This window comes from Ascaphus truei, chromosome 6 (genome assembly GCF_040206685.1).
Source record: "Ascaphus truei isolate aAscTru1 chromosome 6, aAscTru1.hap1, whole genome shotgun sequence".
Taxonomy (NCBI): Eukaryota; Metazoa; Chordata; class Amphibia; order Anura; family Ascaphidae; genus Ascaphus; species Ascaphus truei.
Genome location: NC_134488.1, coordinates 102599285 through 102624347, shown reverse-complemented (window position 1 = coordinate 102624347; position 25063 = coordinate 102599285). Strand labels below are relative to the sequence as shown.

The window sequence follows — 25063 nt, the reverse complement described above, 5'->3', positions numbered from 1 at the left end:
TATGTAACATTGTTGCTAATATTTGAGAGCCGGGTGACATTGGGCATATTTTCTGTGCAAAAAAAAAATTAGTATGGTTAAGTTTTACGGCCGGGGGAGAGTTTGGTAAAAAAGACCCCAGATAATATTTAAAGAACCGACGCAAATGTCATGTCAGAACTGACTAACCCCAACATTCCGCTGGATTTCCAACTGTGTCTGCTTCAGAGAGCGGTTCCTGCAACCTTTATTACATGTTTATGCTGCTCTGCAATATATTTCTAGTTATTTATTAACCAGAAGGAGCTTATCCGTTCAGCTGCCTATTGTTGTCATTTGATTACAGGTGCTGGTAAGTGCCGATCCGCCAATATGACGTATTTTGAAAGTGAGTTCCATGTGACGACCTTTAAAGCAGATTACCAATCTTATTTTAATTTTTACTTATGTAACCCTGTTTCCCCTACCCAATCTCACATAGGGTCTCCTAAGGCTTACAAAGGCCCAAAGCCTGCAGTAAAGTTTTCACATGGCTCCAGGCAACACAGAGCTGTTTTCCATGCACACTACAGAGTGGCTTATCAGAAAAAAAAAATTCAGATAAGGTTATTTGAGGTGTACTGATGTTACTAAGTAAGACAAGCATCACAGTCATATAAACATACTGTAGGTTTTGGCCTTGTTGTTTATACATTAATTATACAGTTGAAAAGAATACAGGAAGTGAGCAGTGACAAAACTAGAGAGGTAAAAACCAACACCACTCTGTGTACAGTATGATGAAGACATCTTTAAAAAATAAATATGCAGGAGGAATTACCCTATTAACAAAATCCTCCCTTTTTAATTTACTTTATACACTTCATTGGAGTCGCCGGAAAAGCGCGATTTGCGTTTTGCGGATTTTTTTTATTATTATTTCCAAAACACTCCGCTGTTTCCATAACCCGTGGACGTCCATGGGTTGTATCAAATGGCGGATTTTGATGAATCCGGTCGGATTGAAACCGCCCAAATCCGTTTGGGGATTTTACACCGCGAAACGGATTTTTGGGGGTAACATCAGCGAAAATCCGGCAAACGGATTTGGCCGGATCCGGCCATCTCTACTAACAAGATCCTAATACAAATACATTGCCAAACAAAAATAGGAGCAATTCAAAAGCTGATTACAAGTCATAAAAAAATACAGATATGAACATTGATAAATCTGGGGGTCTATATACTAAGGTAGGGGTGACCAACATCAGTCCTCAAGGTCCACCACAGAGTCAGGTTTTAAGGATATCCCTGCTTCAGCATAGGTGGCTCAATCAGTGGCTCAGTCATTAATATGTATTGATATTGAATATTTACCTTTAAAATTGAATTTAAGGGTTTGTATATCAGTGTGGGGTAACTACGATTTGCTTCCTCAGTTGAAGCGCTGATAACCAAGGCTAAACATGTTAGGCTGCGGCCACGCTAGCGCTGAGCGCACAGCGCTTGCCGTGTTTAGTTTCTGCTATTTAAATTGTCCCGTCCCTGCTCACGCGGTGCGCGCACGCTCTCCCAAGCTGGGCACTTGCGGTGATAAAGAAAAAGAGTTTGAAGCGTGCTCAACAAGCCCCTAATGATACCCCCCCACCCCCTTAGCGTATGCTTGCAAAAATACGCAGGACACCTGGCGCTCAAGCAGACGTCACAGCTGTCAAGCGTGAGCGCGGTCAGCCACAGCGGGGTCACAGCATTAGGAGATGTAAGTGGTTCTGTATAGTGCAGGGGTGGCCAACTCCGTTCCTCAAGAGTTCCCAAAGGTCAGGTGTTCAGGATATCCCTGCTTCTGCACAGGCTCATTCTTCGACAGGCCCACTTAGCAAATCATAGTGTGTGTGTGTGTGTGTGTGTGTGTGTGTGTGTGTGTGTGTGTGTGTGTGTGTGTGTGTGTGTGTGTGTGTGTGTGTGTGTGTGTGTGTGTGTGTGTGTGTGTGTGTGTGTGTGTGTGTGTGTGTGTGTGTGTGTGTGTGTGTGTGTGTGTGTGTGTGTGTGTGTGTGTGTGTGTGTGTGTGTGTGTGTGTGTGTGTCCATGGCTAAATGTGTTTGCACGAGAATTGTTGCAAATCGGTCTGTGACCTTTCTCTGTGCTCAGTTTAGGTTGCAAATGTTATGTTGCAGTTCTACCCACCAATCAGGCCCTGGCCATGTAGGCAGGCACCTGGCCCTGAATCTTTCCAAGTTAGGTTTTTAAGTGTATAAAAAGGTGGGGAGGGAGACCCCTACTTAGCTCAAGCTCTAGTTCTGGTGGTGAGTGCCAGCTGCATGTACAGAGCTACAGTGCTGGTCTCAGGCCTGACACGTAGGCCCTGTACAGAACAGAGGAAACCTACAGTATGCAAGAAGGTCCCTGCAACAAGGCCTGCAGGGGGTATCCCCAGTTTCCCCGGTTAAGTACAGTATGTGTGCTCTCTGTATATGTGTACTGTTATGGATATATTTTTCCAATAATTACATTTTATAAACTTTTGTGTTTTGTCTGACAATATTGATCCCTGGTATTAGTCCTTGTCTCCCGTGACAGTAAATATTAAATATCAATACATAGTGATAATAATGATTTATTTATTTTTGGCATATATCAAAATTCAAGCTTTACGGTAAGACCCAGGCTACCCCTGGTATAGTCACTCTGTGTACTCATTATCACATTTTCCTATTTTCTCCTTTGTTTCTTGGCTTATGTGCTCTTTTATTTCACTGATTAGACATGTTACTTACTGTATGTGGATATTTGGCAGCATGTCAACTAAAACAATGCTAGTTGACCGTAGAGGAACCGGATGTGACTGGCCCCATAGTAGCCTGCCAGAGAGTCCAGTAATGCATTTGGAAAAACTAACATGAAGCTTGTTTTGTCACATTTCTTACCCACCATAACGTGTTTAATGTCTGGTTATACCCACGTACCAGCTTCACATTTATAGGGTTGCCAGATGTCCAGTATTGAACCGGACTGTCCTGTATTTGGACACTGTCCAGTAAAAAAATTAGAGGTAATACTGCACATGTATGTGTCCGGAATTTCCTGTCTGGAGATAGTGACCTGACCGGCTTGGGGGGCGGCTGGGCAGCTTCCTCCATCCTGATTTGCATCTGCTTGATAATGCAGCCAATCAGGGGGAAGTGGCAGGAGCCTGGGCGTGGGGCCAAGAAGAGGATGAAACGGCATGGAGTGAAGAGGGGTGTGTGGTGTGTCTCGAGCGTGTCGCACCTTTCATCATTGTGTCCAGTATTTTTGGAGAAGCTACCTAGCAACCCTGTAGCCAGTAACCAACCGCAACTGAAGAGACCCAAAAGGTTGAAATAGCTGTCTGTGACAGGTTTACTGGCTATGCACTTCTTTAACTCAAGCTGTGTTGAAAAACGGTGGAATGCGGCAGGCATAACCTTATAGGAGTCTGTGTTAAAATGGAAGCAAAAGGTGACACACTGCTCATCTGCATCTCCTTACCCAGAATCCCTGGCTACAGTGGCAGCATTGTATGCTAGGAGATAATGGGGAAAGACAGGGTTGCAGATCTGTCTGAGACAATAAATCGCCACAGAGATTTCCTTGATATTGTCTCCTTTAACTACGATCAGAATAAAATGTTAAATACTTGCAAATACAAACAAATACAATTTTTTTTCAATTTATTTTTCTGACGTTTCTTAACTCCATTTTGACTACAGATTCATACATGCTGTTGATAGGGTCAGGTTACAGCCCCAGTCACTGTCTGCACGCATTCATTGGAGCGCCTTGCGGCGCGTGCACCAGTTTCAGGCGCGATCTGTGGTTGCGCATTCAGAGAAGAGCAGGAGATCGCGACGGGTGGGGTCGCGGCCATGACATCACGCTGCCTCATTGGCTGAACCGCTGCCGTGATGTTGCCGCTGCGCCAAAAGACAAAAATCTTGTTTTTTGGCAAAGGTTGTCGCGCATTGCGCTTTCCGCAGGCGTGCGCGGGCAGTGACTGGGGCCGGCCCCGTAGAAGGCCGCATCTTGTTTGCGCTGCACATACAGTAGCGTGCGCAGCCGCGAGCAGTGGGGACGAGGTCTTAGTTCCAGGCTGCATGCGGCACTGGTTTAAAACACAGCACCTCCCAATACAGACTAGTGTCAAGATTGAGAACAGATGAGCAACTAGAGCAGAAGGTGAAATAATGAATGGGGAGGTACTGTATTATAAGCATAACAAGATATCAACCACCAACTAAGGATGACAAGAAGGCACCGCACAATGAAAAAGTCTTAATATAGACAAAAGCATTCCAAATATAAGAAATCACATATCAAATATATACCTTTATACTCAAAAAAAAAAAAAGAAAAATACATTACACCCTCCTACAGAGACCCGGCCTGTACTGCCGAACGTTGCGGGGAGCGATCCCTTTGTTTGCTGTATCTGACGATGTGGTCCCTGAAACGTTGTACATCTTTCTATATTTATACTTTTTGAGTGTGCAGTGTCTTGCCAACCTTCCTTGGTGCTTAATATGTTGCAAAGTGTATACTGTATTGGATGTTGTGCTGTTCTTCCCATTGTTGTGCTCCTCATTTATTTAAATGGTTTTATTTTTTTTTATTGTCGTTTTTATATATTTTTTTATTTCTGAAAGTGCTCCTTTATATTCATATTTTTTTCTACAATATCAGCATAACAACAGCTGGCCTTATAAACCTTTTGAGTGCTGACGGTGTTTGCAGCCCTGCGGGCAAATTACATTTGAAAGCGTCTTTTACTAGTAATGTTAAAGCCACAATAATGATAATATTCTTAATATAAACCTAGACCACCCATATATGGCTGGTTTTTTTTCTAGTCAGAAGCAGTACATCTTTACTGGTTCCATCCATGATTTAATGTAATTTTCCCGTATTAGAGAAATTTCAGTCCAGTGCTTAAAAATTGAAGGCAGAAAAGAATATTCAAGTGCAAATTTCACTTTGCTCAAATATTTAAAATGTGAGAAATTAAGAAATGAGTGAAAAACAAGTGGAAACACTCATAGAAATAAAAAAATGGTAAAATAAAATACAACTCTTAGGTAATGTGCGATTTGCGTTACTTTTCTTGGCGGTTTTCTGCGTTGGTTTTCTCCATCACCTTAAAGATGGTGCAAGTCTTTGCTTTTAGCGCAGCATATGAACGCAGCACGCGACAAATTCTAAAATGCTAGAAATACACTTCAGATAGAAAAATGCACATTTTGTGAAGCCACTGGATCGGCGCACACATACCTGTTGATACATAGAGCCCCATGTTCTTACTGCCGGGGTGTGCAACTGTGTCCGAACTCCCAAAATTTAACAGGACCTCCACATAGGCTATGCCCCCTGTAACCGCCATGTAAAAAGTCCATGGTGGGATGATACTATACCAGAGAGACTGTCAGATTTTTGAGGGGGCAAACTACTCCAAAAATTGAAAGAGGAGACCTTCGCATTTCACCTTCTCTCCAAACGACCGTGGACCGGGAAAACAAACCAATAATATCTCCTCCCTTCCACAGCCGATGCCATAAATAGAAATGTATAAACGACAGGAAAAAAAAACCCCCCACACACACACCAGGGAATTTGGCGACTTCACTACCTGGCTCAATATCTAAATGCTGATGTCGTCACATTAAGTTTCAAAAGGCATCACCCCTTCATAACGTTTCAATATTGTCGAGAGATGTTCTTAAAAGTCCTTCCGTCCTCCCGTGTCTTAACTGTTAGGTTATGCAGCATGACTTTGAGTTCAGGAAGTAGTATGCAGGCAGCGCTCGGGCGGTTAAAGCAGCACTGTGCACTGAGAACAATATGAGAGAAACAAAAGAAGCCTGAAGGTTTTTTTTTTTTTCTTTCTTCTGCCCTTTGGAAGAACATAAAATATTTTTTTTGGATGAAATGCCTTTTGCATTTTACACAGACAGGAAAAAACCCCCACAGGTCCCTGTTTTTTCCTGGCAGAGATTCAAATAGCACACGAGAGACAGAGATGAAGAGAAGCAGGGGAGGCACTTTAAATGACTGTCGCTAAACGGTTATTTTATCATCACATTGGGAAGCTTGCTGCTGTGCAATATGCAAAGCTGCTCTTTGGAAATAGAGCCCTCTCGGGCCCCAGGTTAGGCTTATTCTATAGTAGGTGCGGGCGCCTACGCGAACGCGCGTGCACGTGATGCACACTTTTTTGTGTGTACAGTCTGTGCTGCCGGGAGCGACAGGTTTGCAGTGTGTGTGTGTATGTATATGTACATTGTGTGTTATTAATTTATTATATATATTTTTTTTAAAAAGCCATGTTGAGAATAAATTATTTATAAACATTGTACAGGCATACCCCGGTTTAAGGACACTCACTTTAAGTACACTCGCGAGTAAGGACATATCGCCCAATAGGCAAAAGGTAGCTCACGCATGCGCCTGTCAGCACGTCCTGAACAGCAATACCGGCTCCCTACCTGTACCAAAGCTGTGCGCAAGCGGGGAGACTATAGAGCCTGTTACACATGCGTTATTTACATCAGTTATGCACGTATATGATGATTGCAGTACAGTAAATGCATCGATAAGTGGAAAAAAGGTAGTGCTTCACTTTAAGTACATTTTCGCTTTACATACATGCTCCGGTCCCATTGTGTACGTTAATGTGGGGTATGCCTGTACACACATACATACACACATACATTACAGCGGCGGTAGCAGCGCGAATACTTAGTTTTCTGAGTATTCCCCACTATCGCCCGGCTCCACGCTCACTGCCGTGTGTGCGCGCGGCCCTAGCATACAATGGCTGGCTAACCACAGTTATAATGGCCGCGCATGCGCCGCCCCCTCTATATTACGGCCTTTTTTCATCTTGAAGCTGCATCAAGGTGTGATCGTACGACAAGCTTAAAAGGTTTACTTGTTAAAGACATTGGAGGTGCAATATAGTGTAAGCATTGTCATGCTGAAGCCGCACCATACTGATTGATCATTTCCAATGTTTAGTAACATGGTTACAGTACATTTTGACTGGAAGGCAAAACTTCCAACAGCAGAACTAGAGATGTGCACATTTTCTCAGCCACATTTGCAAACCTTGCCGTTTTTCTTCACTTTGAAAAATATGGCACTTTTTAAAAGGATAAGTAAGGTTGGGAATAAAGAGAGTGCTATTTTAGTAGAGAACTCATTGACTTACAAGTATATACCTCCCAGGACACACTCTAGTTTTGGGGCTAAAAAGTTGTATCAAAACTGTTTGCTAATTTTCAAACTTTTTTTAAAGTTCTACCACCCATGAATAAGATCCCTCTGGGGACCAAAATGTCGGGTTACTTTGGTTGTTATTGATCATTGATTTAGACTCTGTTTTTTGCATCCAATGCAGGAACTTAGCTTTATAAATAAAAATGTGTGTGTATGTATATATATATATATATATATATATATATATATATATATATATATATATATATATATATATATATATATTTTACAGTGTTCAACAAACCTATACATTTGCTCGCCCCGGGCGAGTGGATTTAACCCCCGGGCGAGTAAATATTGGCTCAAGCAGCACACGTTTGGTACTAGGTGGCGAGTAGATTTTTTTGTGTGGCGAGTAGATTTTTTGGTGATTTGTCAACCACTGTATATATATATATATATATATATATATATATATATATATATATATATACATACCATACGATACCGGTTGCAACATGACATCAAGGGACAGCACGCAGGTAAGTAAATCATAAATTTTCTATATTTGATAGAAGACGCAAAAACCGACGTTTCGGTCCCCCAATGGGACCTTTCTCAAGGTGGTGCGTCAAAGGTCCCACTGGGGGACCGAAACGTCGGTTTTTGCGTCTTCTATCAAATATAGAAAATTTATGATTTACTTACCTGCGTGCTGTCCCTTGATGTCGTGTTGCAACCGGTATCGTATGGTCTGTTATTGCTTTATATACACATCCACACTTTTTCATACTTATTCACTTTATAGGCCTGAGAAAAATAATAATAATTTGATATATATATATATATATATATATATATATATATATATATATATATATATACTGTAGTTAGTATATTAACATCTATATGTATGTAACAGTATATTCTAATCTTTTATTTGAAACATTACTGACATGTCTACCTATTCAATATTGTGATATTGCATAATTCGTAAACTTACTACTACAATTAGATTTGTTTCCATTTGTCAATGAAAGTGTGCACAATTCCGAATTTAACACCAGATCAAGCATGACGGATTGATTGGACGCACATTCTTAAGATCACGAAAGGCGCTGGAATAGCAGCATTTCATAAATACTACCAACCACCATTTATATTAAAAAAAAAAAAAAAAACTCTTCATTTCCTTTAGTAAGAATTTTCTTCTTTCAAAAATGTGGTCGACTTTAGTACATTTGCCCCAAGTTTAAACAGATGCAAAATCGCAGCAGAACTGGAGCAAAAAACGGCACCAAATTTATCAAAGAAAAAGAGCCCCATTGGAAACTAAGGGAATTTTTCTTTTGATAATTCTAGTTTTGCCCCTGTTTTCCAGCCAGGGGACGTTAGTAAATAACCCCCAAGAAGATACTGTACATATCCCATTTAATATATGAACCCCTAAATTCTCTATTCATCCCACTTTGAGGTTCATCTAGAATCAAGCAGTACTTGGGCATGGAAATCTCACAAGATTTATACTGTATGTATACAAAAAAAGTTGAAACTGATAGGATTCTGTTGTTTGATCATTTCTGGCGCATGCCCTGATTTTGCAGCCCCTTTGGAGGTTATGTGCAGTATCAAAGGAGGTTATTGATCCAAGTCTCTCGGCTGCAAAACTACTGTAGTAAAACATCTCTGCACTACGTTCATCACTCCAGAAAATCTCATTGGTTTCAATGGGTATGTTTCTTCTTAGTAAATCTGGTGCACTTTATTCGCCCTCGTTGTGCAACCGGAAGACTTTGATAAATAACCCTCCGTGTCTTCTATTCGCAAAAGTGGGGCAAAACGTTGCACCAGATTTGCAAATAAAAGTCCAATTGAAGTCAATAGAGGGTTTTTCTCTTTGTTCAATCTGATAATATTTTTGACCCTACATTTGCAGCCGGGAGACATGTGTACTTATATATTTTTTTTTATGTAGTGTAAGCTACATTTCTTTTAAATATGGGCAATTAAATGGTATAATAACACGTTAAGAGCTATTCAGAATAATAATACAAATATCTATGGCTTCTGTAAAGTGGCTCTCTGCGTTCTACAAGTTACAGACATTCTGCAGTATATTCAACAGTCTCACCTTTGGTCCAGCTAAGGGATGTTTATTAGCTGCCCATGCTGCATAGTTGCTGCCAGCAGCACTCCACGTGCATGTAATACTGAATATCTTTAACTTTCATTTTCTACCATTGATTTCTGGAACAGCCCTGGTTGCCCAGCCTCTTATGGGAAATGACATCTGTACAATATCGCCCATATTTGGTTTCTGCTAGTACGGTTTTGTCTCACTGTCTCAATTAAATGCAAAGTACCAGTAGCGGGGGGACACAGGTACACATAAAAGGGAGAGCTGTTCCATAATCTGCTAACAATCACATATAAGACACAGTTTCACCGAATCGTTACAGATGTCATCTCTGGATGAATACAGCTCATTTCCACACTTGACGTAACTGTCAAGCTCTTGAACACAAGAGAAGTTTCACTTTTTACATACAGTTATTCAAATGTTACCCAGCAATAGTATCGTTCAATTGCACCAATTCTACTTGCACTTGTTTAAGAAGTAAAAACAGTGGTAAACGTACAGTAACACCACAAACAGTATCCCTGCAGTTCCATGCACTCCTCCCTGACAGCCAATGGGTGATAAGTGCTTCATTAGTTATGATATAAATAACAAGAAATCCAAATGCATGTACAATCAGTAGATATTTGTTTAGGGGGTAGTTCATGATTTCGACCTGTGTGATGAAAGAAAGACTGTAATTTGCGGGGTGAAAAAGTGTTAAAACAGTTTTAGTAAAAACTAATAGTGGTGGCCATATTAAATGTGCCCTGTAAAAATATTTTGACATCAGTATTTGTCCAAATTAGACACGGGATGTATTCACAATGAAGCAGAAGCCATTGGTATCTGGATGGTTTGAAAGTGCACACAATACGAGCCTGACCCTGTCTGTTTCTTTATGATGTTGCCATGTTTGTGGTCAAATGGGCTCGTTGCTGCGTATATGGTGCACGTTGACATTAACTAGAATAAGTCCAGTAGAGTAAAAAAAAATGTAATTTTGATAACAGAGATTACCATGGTTGGAATAGCATGGAACCCTGTGCTGTCTTCTTAGAGACGTATTCTTGATACACTTGCTGATCCTCATATGGTGGCCACCAGATGTCCCATTGGCAGATTCTGGCGACGCACTAACTCACTGTACTTTGGATATGAATGTTATAATTAGGGATGTGCGAAACTGCCCGATATGCATTTGCAAAGTTGTAAATGTTTTCTTACCAAATCTGATTTCCTGCAAAATGTTTCGCCAAGCCCCAAAGGGCTAGTGATGTGGCCAAATAAGTAATCTTTCATAAAAATATCGCCCTGCAGTGAGCGAATCATATCCTGTGTCCCCTATTTGTAGTCTCGGCAATAAACGGTTCTATTGACTGGAGGCAAATCTAGCCTTTTTAGAAAATGTAGCAAATTGGCATAATTAACTAGATTGCGACCCTTTATGGTTATGCTTTATATGATGTATTCAGTTGTGATATAGGTAAAGATGTCAGTAAGACAATTGTCAACATTGGATGTGTGATGTATCTTTATTGTGATTTATAAAACAATAAAAACTACAAGTTATAAAAAAAATAAAAAAATTGCAATAAATATTGACTTAATGCTTGGCAAATTGTTTGCAAACTCAGACTCAGCCGTGGCTTTGTCGTGACTCAAAAAAAGAACACATTTCCCCTTATGGGTAAGTTTTGCACATGTCGAATTATAATATTAATGATCTAATGGTCACGGAAATACTTTCATGTTTGAGTGATACACTGGGGTCTATTTATCAAAGTCACTTGGCTGCAAAACTAGGGCAAGATTGGAGCAAAAATACTGGAGCATGATAAACTGCACCAGATGTATTAACGAAAAAACCTAATTGATTTAAATTGGCTTTTTTTCTTTCCTACACATGGTGCAAATTTTTGCACCGAAATTGCACCACTTTTGCCACTATACATACACAGATGTAGCAAGACTCGCCGTCTCCGATGCCACAGTCTAAAAAGCAGACGTCTGCTGTGCCGGAGACCGTGCCTGCCACGGTCGTGTGCGGGGGTGGGGGAGGGTCCCTGTTTCCTAATGGAATTCCCTGCCACGACCTCTAAAGTCACGTGACCGCGGGTAGCAACGGCGCCTGAAAACAATTAGCATTGTCTGTACCATGGGGCGCTAGTTACAAAAGTCTCCTGGCTGCAAAACTGGGGCAAAATTAGTGCAAAAACAGCACCGTATTTTTCAAAGAAAAATTGCAAGCAATGAGAATTTTTCCTTTGATAAATCTGGTGCAATTACTTGTTCTTCCCTAGTTTGCAGCTTTATTCTTCTCTTTATTCACTTTTGCTACCGTTTTGCATTGTATTACACCGTGACATGCGCTGTATCTCTGCTGGGTCATGGTTTCACTTCCCCCTTCCATTCCTTCTTGGTTTCTGTAAAACCAATCATCCTTGTACTGTATGTTCCCTCTGGATGATCACTTTATTAATAATATGCATGCATTAAGAGTAGTAAGGAATATGCAAATATGTTGCAAAAGTAAAAACAAAGGCAATTGGTAGGAACAACATGTTTAGACCAGGAGTGGCCAACTCCAGTCCTCAAGGGACAACAAAAGGTCAGGTTTTCAGGATATCCCTGCTTCAGCACAGGTGGCTCAATCAGTGGCTCAGTCAACTTTGACTGAGCCACTTGTGCTGAAGCAGGGATATCCTGACAACCTGATCTTTTGTTGTCCCTTGAGGACTGGAGTTGGCCACCTTTGGTTTAGACAGATAACATGGAACGGAACCTCTAATACAGCGGTGCGCAAACTGGGGGGCGCGACCCCCAGGGGGGCGCGAGACTGCCGACGGGGGACGCTGGGTTTACAGAGGCCCCGCATGCTTCCCGAAGGCACTTAAATTAAGTGCAGGGACTAGGTAAACCTAACTTTCCTTGGCTCCGGCGGCTTCCTCCCTGCGTCACCACGGCAACGCGGCGTCATGACGCCGGAGCACGGGTAAGTAAGGGTTGGGGGGGGCGCGCGAGAGTGAGGGAACCGCCGGCAGGGGGGCGCAGGGAAAAATGTTTGCGCCCACCTGCTCTAATATATTGCAGTCATAAACAATGTGAACTCTGAGCATGCTTTTACAATTACTGGATATCCAATGTGCTTAACCCCTTTGGTTGGGGGAGGGGCTGCAACACATTTCAAATTAATACATTAAAAAGCACATATTGGGATCTAGTATCAGCGCACAGAAAAGTGTGTTTTGACGCGTACGGAGCAAAGTTGCAGCATATGTAAGAACAGTTGCTGATGCATGATATTAGACTGACGCCACTTCAGTTTAAACAGGGGCAAAAGTTTTTAGGGGCAAATGAAAGGGATAAGCAATGGTGCACAGAGACGCAAGATGTGATCCATCTCCTTATAATCTGTGCACCATGTAAATCCTCTCCAACACCTCCTACTGACAATTCCCAATGTGCAAGCTAGGGCAGACGCGGCAAAATTGGAGCAAACTACTTTGATAACATAGACGTAGGATGTAAATGCCCCAGCTTTGGGTCACAATTGTCTTGATACCTAGACTCAGTGGCAGAACCAGGGGGGGGAGTTGGGGGAGTGGGGCAGCTGTACCGTCTGTAGCCTGATAGGGGGGCGCACAATTATTGTGGAGTTTTTGGGGTACATCCACTTCAATGGGGGTACCGGGTCGGATCGTATGGAACGGCGATATCGGATCTTTGAGAATATGCCCCAAAGAATTTCAACCATCAAACATGGCTGTGAAACGTCCATCAGGAGCTGAATTAGGGGACATTAGGAAGAGAAACTCTTCTAAGCAGTGGTCAATGTGGCTCAAACCCAAAAGTGAAGATGAAACTAAACATGATGTACATTTTAGATGATCAGATTTGGGGGGAGGAGGGAGCACCTCTAGGGAATACCTAGTTCAGGATCTGCCTAGACCCCATCATGTGTACAGCATGTTTATTTGCATAGCACCATCCATGTACATCGCGTTTCACAGCAATAATACACACTACTAAATAACATGAAACATAACGGGAATAAGAGATTCAAAAATAAAAGTAATTTTAGGAACAAGAGTCCGTGCCCCGAGTATCTTACAGTCTAAGGGCTCGTTCAGGGAGGCAGCTGAGGACTCGGAGGGGGGGCGTGCGGGAGGCAGTGCTGGGAGTTTGCTGGCGACATGTGATTATCCCCCAGCTGACTTTTCAGCGTTGGGGAGGGGGCGGGGCTACAGGCTGCAGGGTTAAAGTATCCAAGCTGCAGCCATGAAATCATTCTGAAGAATGATTTCATTGGCTGCCTTGGTCCCTGTGACGCGGCTTCAGCTCCAAGAAACTAAATTTTCGTTTACTGAGCTGTCGTCAGCGGCAACGCCTGGCTTCGGAGGCAGGGCAGTAGCTACCTTGAAAACAAGAATTCAAATTGAATACTTTGTTTCTCACTGCAGCAAGCACGTCAGCACGCCCTCCCTCCGAAGCCAGCACCCTGAACGAGGCCTTAGTCAGGGGTGCTCAACTCGTTAGGGAGTCAGACTTCTGGACGTGTACACAGGTACAAAACATACACAATAATAAATCATAATAATCCCAAATCTTTTGCCTTTTTGAGCCTCGGAATTTCTTATAAATGAAATACTTGAAAACGAGAGGTAACTCTCAATGTATTACTTCCTGGTAAAACATTTTATAAATAATTTATACATAATCCCTGCACATTTACGATATGAAAATCCCAGGTTTGAAAGGATTGTTCATGGTATTGGTCATGTAAACAAGGGTTGCGCAAACTCTTCTCCCTGCGCCCCCCCTGCCTGCTTTCACCCCCTGCTGCCACACCCCCCCCCCTCCACCCTCCCTGTTCGGCTCCGGTGTCAAATAATCCCGCGGGGTCATGTAACGTCACGTTGCCATGGCAATGCTTTTGGGGAAGCGCGGGGCCTCTGTAACCGCTGCGCCCCCCCCCCCGCACCCAGAAAATCTTGCGCGCACCCCCCAGTTTGCGCACCCCTGAGGTAAGCAATGCATTTTGGAACATATCCAGTAGATGTATTTAGGGAAGTATGCTGCAGATAAATAAAAACAGACTTTTACCATCTTTCATTCCAAACAACCCTCCTTCATTTGTTTGTGATACCTACAAAATTAGGGCTTTGTGAGGACAACCCTAAATGGCTATTGTTTTCAAGCATTCCATACATCAGCTCCCTGTCAGAAATTGAGTAACACACATTCCCAGCTAGCTCAAACTCAGACACCCACCACATCACGAATATATATTTTATGTCAAAAAAAGTGCTACTGGGCGTGGCAAATGTATACAACAAAAGACGGGTGCCCAATGCTACATCCAATTGACAAATTCCATACATCAGATGGTAAAAAGAATAGGAGGTAGAATGATGCACAAGGATGTGGGAACTCTGCAGAGAGCGTCATATTGTACATTAGAAAGATTCTCGTCTGTTCCATAGAGATGTAGCAACCTTTTACACTCAGGGGACACTCGCGCAAATAACTTGTACATGATCTGTAATGGAAACCTGAGGATTTTGTAAGCTCTTGAGAAGCCAGCGTCTAAAATGGTAAAACGTACAACTGTGAGTTACAGCCAGAGGAACAAAATAGTGGAGCTCACAGCTTACCTGCCTCTATTCTGTTCATACAGTCCAACTCCTTGGCACAGAGGGTGCCAACCATGTCATTGTTAGAAAAATCATGGAACGGCAATTAAAAAAAAAAAAGAAGCTATTAAAGGGAGCAAAGGTGTCTTACCTTTCAGGATCTCTCCACGTGCATTGGAGCTTCCTTATTACGAGAATATCTGTGTACCTGTGTGAGAAGAGGCAGGTACAGTAGAGAGTCCTGTGGTGTGACAGGTGTATTTGTTCTAGCAAAGGTGATAATGGTGTTAGAAAGAAACTGTGTCTGGGGCTCCCTCCTGTGTCACTAGATGTCAGAGGTCTATAATGATATACAGGTAGGAAGAGGAAATGCTTCACAATTTTTTTTTTAACCTGGTGATTTCATCTGTACCAGGCTCAAATTTCAGGTGTGGCATGCTCATGCTAACAACCTTATGTTCACCTAAATGTTGGCTCACAATTGTGCCCAAGCTTGCAGATTTTGGTGTAAATAAATGAATACATACACACAATGCCTTTTTATAAAGTATACAAATGTAGATGACAATAGGGATAATTGATAGGGCTTCTCCATGGTTCCCATATCAGTTGGAATGCTTGCCCTGTTTCAGTGTTTGGATGGGAGTAACGTCATGTTTAAGAACGGTATTTTTGGGGTGTTCCCAGTAACAGAGCTTCGTGAGTAGGGGCTTCTTCTGCGAGCATCTCGTTCGCATTTCATTTTCTCTAACAGGGATCTTAATAACGCTAGGCTTTTAACGTGACGTTTACATAAGTTAGGGGCGGCCAACTTCAGCCCTCAAGGGCCACCAACAGGTCAGGTTTTCAGGATATCCCTGCTGCGGCACAGGTGGCTCAATCAGTGGCTCAGTGGAAGACTGCTCCACCTGTGCCACAGCAGGGATAACCTGAAAACCTGACCTGTTGGTGGCCCTTAAGGACTGGAGTTGGCCACCCTTGACATAAATTTACTTTGTTTTACTGAATACGGCTCTACCATTAACGTAATGTTAAATGACGTAATGAAGTTCAGTGGGGCCTCAAACATAAAGAAAGGAGACAATGCACATGCAGGTGGAAAGGGAATTAGAGAAGGGTGGTTCACAGGAGAACATGCAGCAGGAACTGTCAAATTGTAAATGGTTAGCACACAAAAGGTTGTGAAAGAGCAAAGTGGGTATCTGGAAAGATGAGAGGGGGAGGTAACGCAGGTTAAGAACAACTGTGAAATAGGCATATGCTTCCTGTCACTTGTGGTTAAACCTGCTCTATCCTCCCCCTACTCTCACGAGCAGTATGTTTTGTATGTTTTGCTGTGGCTAATGTATAGTGCTGAAAGTCCCCAATTCACTAACCTCCTCTGATAACTGCACTTTGGGCCGCAGAGAGATTTCCCTGGACCTCTCATTACCGCCAGGCCCCGGCTCCCCCCAGCTGTGGGCCTCCCTCACTGATAGTCCCACGCCATTCCTCTGACGGCAGCACGCACCGGACCTCTCTGATGCTGGCCCCAGCTTCAGGTGTGCACTGGCATGAGAGGGAGACCCGGTGAGCACCGGCATGAGAGAGAGACCCGGTGAGCACCGGCGTCAGAGGATCGGTATGGGACAGTGTCAGTGAGGGAGGCTGGCAGCTGGAGAGAGCCGGGGCCCGGAGGCAACGGGCAAGGAAGTAAATTGCTTTATCCAGTCACCGAGCCCCCAGTTCTCCCTAACCGCTGTCCTCCCTCACTGTCCCGCGTAGCGCCTCTCTCTGACATCAGCATGCGCACCGGTGTGAGGGAGAGAGGCCCGCACAGCGTGGGAGAGCGGGAAGCCGGGCAAGAGGCCTGCTGCAGCTGGGGTTGAGCCAGGGCAGCAGAGGCCTGAAACTATCCCCAAGGTACTGTAGGTAAGTTTATATTTATTTGGGTGGGGGGTTATGTATGGGGGAGGAGGTTGTATGTATTTGGGTGTGTTTTTTTTATTCGTATGTATTTGGATGGTTGGGGGGGTTGTATTTATTTGGGGGGTGGGGTGTTTGTATGTATTTGGTGGAGGGGGGTTTGTATGTATTTGGGGGTGGGAAGTTTTTTTTGTATATATTTGGGGGTGGGGTGTTTGTATTTATTTGGAGGGTTTGTGTGTATTTGGGAGGTGGGAAGGTTTTTTGTATACATTTTGGGGTGGAGATTTTTTGTATGTATTTGGATGGTGGGGGAGGTTGTATGTAGTAAGAGCAGCTAATACTACAGTTAAAAATAACAATGTGTAGCCATGCTGTAAAATGGTCTGCAGTTTCTTCTCCTGCTGGCTGTAAACCTGGTAAGTTACAGGGATGCCAGCAGTAATCATGGAGGTTTGCCCTCACACCCTGGTGAGGTGCCCTATGTATGGATGGGAGTGGCTACATACTCGGAGTCCACCGTTTGTGACATCAGAGATGTGCCTGCCTCCTGAGGTATATAAGGCACAGCACTGCCCAAAGTTAGTGTTGTTGTGTGGAGAAGGTTGCGGTGGAATTAAGGGGCCCACTAGTGCAGTAACTAGTGGCCCGTTTCCACATCAAGTACTGTCAAGCCGGATAAGGCCACACTGTGTCCAGGGACCTGGCACAGGGGTGATCTCCCTGCGGGGAGAAGGGATCCCACTCCATTGGGAGGGCGTTCCGTTCCCAGGGACAGCACGGCAAGATGTGCGGCTGAGCAAACCGCTGCGAGGGGCAGTCTGTCCATACAACGTCTACAATAAAGATGCCCTGTTCAAAGATATCCCCACTGTGTGAGTGTAAAGTTACTCTCCAGTGGAAGGCACCACCAACAAGGAGTTCCTCATCAGGATCCTCTTCCTGCGGACGCAAAGACCCTGATGAGGTGGAGGCGCTGCACATGATATAGGTAGGACTCGCACCCACTACCTCAGCTGCCTGTCTGGCGTGACAATCCCCGAATAACACCATGCGGGAGACTCAGGAGTCCTGTTGCCAACAGGTGCACCACCAGACACGACCATGTAATGGGGCTTGGTTAGACCACACGGGCCAATATGAGATTGGGTGGGTCAGACAGGAGGGAATACCCGTTACATTTGGAGGCGCTGCTGAGATACCTGTCAACAGGACAGGCTTTTGCTAGGCACACTGGGAAACAGGGAAAGTGTCTGCTGCCACTTTGTGCTGCGTGGGACGGAGCCAGGGGTAGTCAAGGGAGCTGCTGGAGCTGCAGACCGCAAGGACGACCTGGGATCCTGCAAGGAGTTAGTGGGGCTGGAGAGGGGCTATAGCTGTCCTAGTCACCTTGAGGTAGTGCTAGTGGTAGGACGCCTAAAGAGATAAACTGGTAACGTAGTTCAGGAATCCTGGAGAGGGTCTGCGCTAGGCTAGCCAACAGGAGATAGACGCCCAAAGTACTGCATGGAAGAGCCAGAGTACTCTAGTCCATTCCAGACCACTTACCGAAGGGAGCACAGACTGGGTGGAAGGAGATACAGCAGACACAGAAAGAGTGAGCCTAGCCTGAGGTAGTGCAAACACGAGTCAGATCTACGTTAGGTACACAAGGTGGTGCACAAGGCATTTTTATTGTATCGGTATGGCAGCTGCCCCGCAGAGAGGAGTTCCATGTACAATAATCCTATATACAGTGGGCGAATGGCGACCGCAAGAATGAAGGATCCGCGCGGTGCGGAAGGTCCAAGATGGCGGACGGAGGCCGATGAAGAGAGCGCACATGGCATGTGTGCGGGTGAAGAGCAAGCTGCAGAAGAGACTTTTGTGAGCCTGCTGTGGAATGGTGCGAAAGCGGTGGTTGCGCCGTGTTGGTCATGCTTAGGACCTTGGGGTACTAACCCTGAGGACAGTGAAGAGGACATTATTGTGAGATGGGAGGAACATAATGGACTTGCTTGTCAGTCAACGTACAAACAGTCAAACGCTACCTCAATCGTTAACCAGATTGATTTTCCAATCCAAAATGGCGGTTCCTGCTTCCCTAGGAAACCGCGTGGGCCAGTTGCAGAAAATGTTGCAAATGCTCAACTTGTAGAGAGTTGGCCAGGAGTGGCACCAACGGAAAAACCCCACTCTGATGGGAAGTGTGGAGCGAAAGCTGGAGCTGCGCCCTCATGGACTATGACTAACTCAGCCCCTGTGCTGGGTCATCAATCCAATTTAAGGGACCTCCCCCTAATCTCAACCAGGGGGAGTGGTTTCCAGTTTTGGCGGATACGGATGGAGAAAGCTGGAGGGGGGGTTGGCAAACCAGCCCCTGCACTTCAGTTGCGAGGAGCCAGAGAACAGACCAGACCACTAGTGAGAGCACCTCCTATAGTGAATATGGCCTGCAAATCAGAAGAAGAGTCTCTCATATCTACCCATTCCTACTCGGCCCCAGGAGGCTTCCTGATACTTCGAGTGATGGGTACAGAGACCGTAGCATGCCTATGCCTACAGTGTCGTCTGCCGGGAGGTGCGGTGAGCACTACAGCGCGATGCGCGCAATGTGGCCTGCAATACCTGTGGCCAATGCCCACATTTGTGCCGGTCTAGGCAGTAGAGGCCGCGGGAGATGTAGCCATGCTAACGGCGGAACTCCCCGGTGCGCTCTGGAGGGAGACTACGGATCCCGGAGAAAGGGGATCGGGATCGGTCGTTAAAATTGAGCCAGATGAGAAAAACGGTCACCGACGCGGTGATAAAAAGGCGGTTCACCGTAGATCACCGAGCGGGATGCCCCGGCCTAATGCAAAGTTGGAGTCCTCGGACGAAGAGTCTGCAAGTCTTACCGCGGAGACGACCTGACCGCCGGTGAGCCATAGCAGCAGTACAATCAGGCGAGTGCCACTCACCTGTGTCGGCAGCGAACAGAGCAGAGTGTCGCCCATACAGCGGCAGTCCGAGCGGCGGAGTCCCACGGCCGTGGTGACCAGCGGTTCGGATGGCGGCAGATCCACCCCGACCCCACGGAGCGGTAAGCAAAGCTCCTGCTTGTACCAGGCTCTGAGGGTGGCGACGGCGGAGGAAGGACGGTGCCAGGCCCAAGCGGCGCCGCAGCGGAAGAAGGCGTTGCCGGATGTCGTCGTGGAGGAAGAGGTCTCGCTTGGGACCCAACCCAAGATGACGACGAGACACGTGCGTGTCAGGATATCGCTTCCGGCGGGCAGAGTGGAGCCGATTGGGAGATGACTGCGCCCCTTCGCTCGAGCAGTGTCGGTCGATCGCCTAAGTCCAAGAGGAGCGGGCGTTCGATGCGGAAGCCAGAGAGCAGTGCGACCAGAGAAGCGGAGAGCCCATGCGGTGGCACTGGACCAGGTAGCGGTGAAGAGCGGGTCGTAGCCCAGCGGATACCGACGGTCCTACCCTATCCCCAACCCCAGGCCCTAGCTAGACCCCAGGCCCTAGTTAAAGTCCCAGCCCCAGTCACCTTTACTTTTGGGTCATCCTGAAGCTTAGGGATGTCAGGGGATTCCCGGGTCACTTTCGATGAACGGACTGGGAGCTTGGACTATGTGACATCCGATGATGGGTCGGTGGGCGGCGGGAGGTGTACTCGGCAGGTGTCAGTGTCCAGCGACTGTCCTAGTACTGTCAGCATTACTATTGGGAGCCAGAAAAAGAGATCCGAGTATCAGGCCCAGTCAGAATGCACTTCCGGCATTTCCTCCGGGGGTGTACCAGAAGGGGAAGATTTAGATGAGATGTCCCTAGAAGAGATCAAGGAGACCCGATGGTGGGCCCCCTTATTTGAGGGATACGAGGCTTGGATAGATAGAACCAGGTTCATCCTAGAGCGGGATGGGGTGGTGGACTATTGGTGGGCCAAGGGAGAGTTCACCGAGGAGGATCACCTGAAAGCGATGCAGGCGAGATGGTATGATATTAACCGAGGGTTAATAGAGCCAATAGGTCCGAGCAAATTGGACGATCCGGTGGAACCGGACGAACCCCTGTCATGGGTGTTGCCAGGGAGAGCGGGCAATACTAAGCTGATAAGGGCCAGTCGAGCAGAAAGGGCCATTGTAGCTAAGTACAAAAGCTCACATGGGCTAGAGTACCCCTATGTCCCCGAACCCCTCATGCAGGAGATAGAGGATCACAGGGATAGGTGGATCAGAGAAGATATAGAGTTGTACATGATCAATAAAAGGGGTACAATTACTGGGCGCAGAGCAGAAGAGAGAATCTCTCAGCTAATGCGAGTATGGAGCATCGGGCGCAGCATATACCTGCACAAGGCTGTATATAGACCCGATAGTGGCTTGCCCCGGGAATATAGCATCACCGTGACCGACATGGCAGGTAGGGAGGTGAAGAAACCAGACCCTCGCCACTATTATTAGGTAGACAGAATAGTGAGGTCTGTTTCTAACCTTGAGCGCCCTCTGCTGGTCAGTGAGCGCTATACCGTTGATAATTATGAAAAAGTTAAGGTTGTTTTGATTAATTATGTTTTCCATTTTACAGTGCTTCCTGGAAAAAGGTACACCAAATTAGGGTCCCAGCCGGGCCGGTGGGGATTCACCAGGGGGAGATTGTAGCCATGCTGTAAAATGGTCTGCAGTTTCTTCTCCAGCTGGCAGTAAACCTGGTAAGTTACAGGGATGCCAGCAGTAATCATGGAGGTTTGCCCTCACACCCTGGTGAGGTGCCCTATGTATGGATGGGAGTGGCTACATACTCTGAGTCCACCGTTAGTGACATCAGAGATGTGCCTGCCTCCTGAGGTATATAAGGCACAGCACTGCCCAAAGTTAGTGTTGTTGTGTGGAGAAGGTTGCGGTGGAATTAAGGGGCCCACTAGTGCAGTAACTAGTGGCCCGTTTCCACATCAAGTATTGTCAAGCCGGATAAGGCCACACTGTGTCCAGGGACCTGGCACAGGGGTGATCTCCCTGCGGGGAGAAGGGATCCCACTCCCTTGGGAGGACATACCTTTTCAAGGGACAGCACGGCAAGATGTGCGGCTGAGCAAACCGCTGCGAGGGGCAGTCTGTCCATACAACGTCTACAATAAAGATGCCCTGTTCAAAGATATCCCCACTGTGTGAGTGTGAAGTTACTCTCCAGTGGAAGGCACCACCAAGAAGGAGTTCCTCATCAGGACCCTCTCCCTGCGGACGCATAGATCCTGATGAGGTGGAGGCGCTGCACATGATATAGGTAGGACTCGCACCCACTACCTCAGCTGCCTGTCTGGCGTGACAATCCCCGAATAACACCATGCGGGAGACTCAGGAGTCCTGTTGCCAACAGGTGCACCACCAGACACGACCATTGTAATGGGGCTTGGTTAGACCACACGGGCCAATATGAGATTGGGTGGGTCAGGCAGGAGGGAATACCCGTTACAAATGTTATTTAATTTTCAGAAGTTAACCTCATTCAATTGCAATAAGTGTCTTAGTTTCTGACATCCAATACGTCAGAAGAATGCTATGCATGGAGATTTATTATATGGCTCTGTACTGGCAAATCCCCAATTAAATAATGAAGGGAAATATAGTAACAATCAATGGACTTGTATTAGTTTGTGGAGAAATAGTAAATCGTATAAAATAGTAAATAGTAAAAAATGAACTTTTGTACGCTGTCAACGCCATATTAAGGATATACTATAACTATTCCTTTCTGAGATATACCTGAATATTGCACAGACCAGCTTATGCATACTGCCTGCAGGGACTATTGCATTATCCTTATTGTAACTTGAGGGTAAAAAAACTCTTCAAAGAACAGTATCTGGGTGAAAGTTTAAATATATACAGTACCAATTTGTTAATGTAATCACTCATCATTACACTAGCACCAAACGCGCACCAGTTGCCCTTAAATCACATGCCCCATTACCTGTGCCACTCTGGATGTTTTTATCATTATTGTTGTGCCCCTCTATTATATTAAAATAATTGGCCAAATAGGTTTTGCACCAAATCTGCTGTAAAATGTGCTGATCTTTAGTTTTAGAGGTTTAGGGAAACTGATCAACTGGAAACTCCCAATGACTTAAATCATGATTTTCTAGTTTTGTTTAATTAACATTTCCAATAAAGGGGGAAAGGAGGGGGGACATGTGGTGTTATTTCGTACTTTGCATACAATATGATGATGAGATGACCATGTTCCAATATGTTATTGTAGCTCACTGCTGCAGAATAAAGATGTGAGTAACTTTCCAAAATTCATTAACTTTTTCACATTTTTTCCCCGACCAAAATTGAACCTTTGAGCGCTAAAAGTTTCTCAGAAATCACACATTTTCACCATCAGTTTGTTGTTTCATCCATGTGTAGCCAGGAGAGTAGCGCGAGAGGTAGGGAGAGATTGCGGCGGCCATTAGGGGTTAGTGTAAGCACAGGGAAGGCGCGCACGCGGCCCCAATGTTACAGTAAGGGCCTTGGGACTACAATTCCCAGGAGGCATAGGGAGACAGGCACCAGGTGCCTCATAGGAGCCAATAGGGCTGCAGGACTGCCAGGAGAGCAAGTGGATACATTTGGCGGGCTTGCAGCTACGTTGTCAGTCAGAGGAAGGAGCAGTCAAGGGAAGGAGGTAGGGTACAGGAGCGAGGGACTCCCTGTACTAGGCCAGCACCCCCTTGGCCCAATATGGCCCTGAGTCCCCCAGTAGTGTGAGTGTTGCCAGGGATAGCCCTCAGGATAGGGAACCTGTCACTTACTTTAGTTGGCCACTGGGGAACAGAAGGGAAGATAGGGACAGCTGGGGGGTTTCATAGCGGTAACCAATCCGGGGAGCCATAGCCCAGGGTCCTGTTGTGAATTAGTGGCACGAGACAGCTGGGGGGTTTCATAGCGGTAACCAGTCCGGGGAGCCATAGCCCAGGGTCCGTGTCGCGAGTGGCGAGGCCACTGGGGGGGTTTCATAGCGGTAACCAATCCGGGGAGCCATAGCCCAGGGCGGCGTTGCGCGTAGTACGAGGCAACTGGGGGGGGTTCATAGCGGTAACCAGTCCGGGGATCCATGGCCCAGGGCCCGTATTATGAGTAGGGTGGGTACAAGACCTACCTATATAGGATAGGCAACCCCGAAGGCCCTAGGAGAGTGACCCTTAAGCCACTTAAGGATGCTGTGCTATAGGGACGGCCTGTAGTGCAGGGTGTGTCACGTTGCTGTATCGTTAGAAAGGGACTCAGCGGATGCTGCGGTTCCAGTGACGGAGTTCGGACCCACGTTGAGGGTCACAGAGAATATCGCCAGGATAGGATCAGACGGATTCATCACGCGTCTGACCCTTTGTGAAGCGTTGCTGACCCGAGCACCGGAGTGCTCGGCAGGTATCTACAGTTCTAAGTGCACCACCGGGCCCTTAGTGTAATAGTGACTGCGCAGTCACCCATTGATTCTCTGCAAGAGTGCGGGACATTGGGTGGGGTTCTTTGGACACTGGGTGGGATCACCTAGTGTTGGGGAATCGTCCTGCGAGACGTCATGGTTAGTGTCTCCTCCTGAGAGGGACACAGGTTATATTATGAATGTGATGTGTCGTATTACATGTTAGTAAAGTCCTTAGTTATTATACCCCATTGTGTATGTGATCATTGTGTTTGTCCTGCGAGGATTCACTTCCCCCTCTGGTGGGAGCCATCGCAGGTGGAGGCGCTGCACCTATTGAGTAAGTGGTTACCCCTAGTATAATTGCCCCAGGTTCCCCGTGGCGGAAGCTCAGCCCTCCTGCGAGCCAACAGGTAATGCACCACACCGGTAACACTACATGTTCTACTCACCCACACTATATATGCGATTGGGTGGGGTGGAATACCCGTTACACATGAATCGCAGCTCTGTCACAATTCGCAAGTCATTCATCAAATATTTTCTTCTGTCCAGGAACTGTAAATCCCACATTTCAGGCTCTGGATGGGAGTTAGCGCTATGCATTGAAATGCTCAGCTCTGAGTGATGCGCATAAAGGGCTAATTTCGCACAGTTCGTGAACTCGGGCAAAAGCTTCTCACATCTCTACTGCTGAAGCTAATAAAAATCTGCAGGTAAAGTCCCCTTTGTGCCTAATGTATGCTCTTTTACTTGCCCAAGAACTGTGCAAGATTGAATATCAAAATATACCAGGAATGGTTTTCCTTGATAAATTAGGTGCAGTTTTCTTGTCTT

At 45.7% G+C, this 25063-nt stretch overlaps 1 protein-coding gene and 1 long non-coding RNA gene across 4 annotated transcripts in view; one reads left to right on the top strand and one right to left on the bottom strand.

Moving 5' to 3' along the window:
- The window catches only part of LOC142497531 (galactoside alpha-(1,2)-fucosyltransferase 2-like), an 80363-nt gene extending 65090 nt beyond the window's left edge, over positions 1-15273 (bottom strand). The window contains exon 1 of one of the 2 annotated variants that reach the window (XM_075605440.1): positions 15093-15273. The gene's annotated coding sequence lies outside the window, so the exon portion shown is untranslated. Of the gene's footprint in view, positions 1-5242; positions 5767-15092 lie in introns of those variants that run through there. The other variant, XM_075605441.1, reaches the window with a different exon arrangement.
- Positions 1-25063, top strand: part of LOC142497533 (uncharacterized) — a 46125-nt gene that overhangs the window by 7427 nt on the left and 13635 nt on the right. Inside the window, exon 2 of one of the 2 annotated variants that reach the window (XR_012802269.1) lies at positions 24782-24942. This is a non-coding gene — a long non-coding RNA (uncharacterized LOC142497533). Of the gene's footprint in view, positions 1-17121; positions 24943-25063 lie in introns of those variants that run through there. The other variant, XR_012802268.1, reaches the window with a different exon arrangement.